The sequence below is a fragment of the Sinocyclocheilus anshuiensis genome, unplaced genomic scaffold (genome assembly GCF_001515605.1).
Source record: "Sinocyclocheilus anshuiensis isolate Anshui unplaced genomic scaffold, SAMN03320099.WGS_v1.1 scaffold183, whole genome shotgun sequence".
NCBI classification, from domain to species: Eukaryota; Metazoa; Chordata; class Actinopteri; order Cypriniformes; family Cyprinidae; genus Sinocyclocheilus; species Sinocyclocheilus anshuiensis.
This window is the reverse complement of record NW_015548309.1, coordinates 112,763-113,662: the sequence shown is the minus strand read 5'-3', so window position 1 is coordinate 113,662 and position 900 is coordinate 112,763.

The window sequence follows — 900 nt, the reverse complement described above, 5'->3', positions numbered from 1 at the left end:
TTTATTTAGTTGCATATTTATTTATTTATTTGTGTATTTATTTATTTATTGTTTTTGCAGGTTTGGCCCTCCATACTCCATATGACACCAGCAGGGGACTGAAATCACACAACTGAAACGTGCTGGATCAGTCTAAACTGACTTAGAAACTTCCGGGGTGGGGTTTTATTTTTCTGCCTGTCTGTCTGTCTAGACAAAAAGAAATCAAAGCATAATGAATGAGTATAGCACTTACAAATAAAACCAGCGTGAATAGTCAATAGCCTATAATTGACCTTTTATATGCTAATTTATGTTAATGGTATCCTCGTCAATTAAACCTATTATAATCTTAATAGAATCAAGTGATAATATTACCTTGATAAAATAGTTAATTTGATGATGATTCAGAGTCGCAGAACACAGGATTTTTTTTTTTACATTTATTGCCCCACAAAATGGACATCAGGTCTTGAATGTTATCAGCAGGAACCTCATGACTTTGTTGTGTTGTGCCAGGTTGTGAAATTTGTGCAAGAATTTCAAAGCTACAGAACTACAAATTCTGATGTTACTGTTTTATGCATATTAATGTTTATTATTAATATTATTGAGTGATGAGTGAATACACAGCAACTCACACACCCACCATACACACTTGGTACTACAATGCAAACAAATATATATTTTCAAATCAACCAGCAAGTACACAAACACATCCACAAAGACAAAACACATATCCATCCACTCATCCTCTGCAAGCAACAAAAATACTTAAACAGGTTTTTTTAGACTTTATCTTATCATCTTATCCTTTTTTACTTCTTATTGCATTGCTCATTGTTACATTATGTGTTATTTTCTAAATCTTTACCACTAGTTCACATACTGTTTGTTTAAACACTAGTATGGTTAAAATAT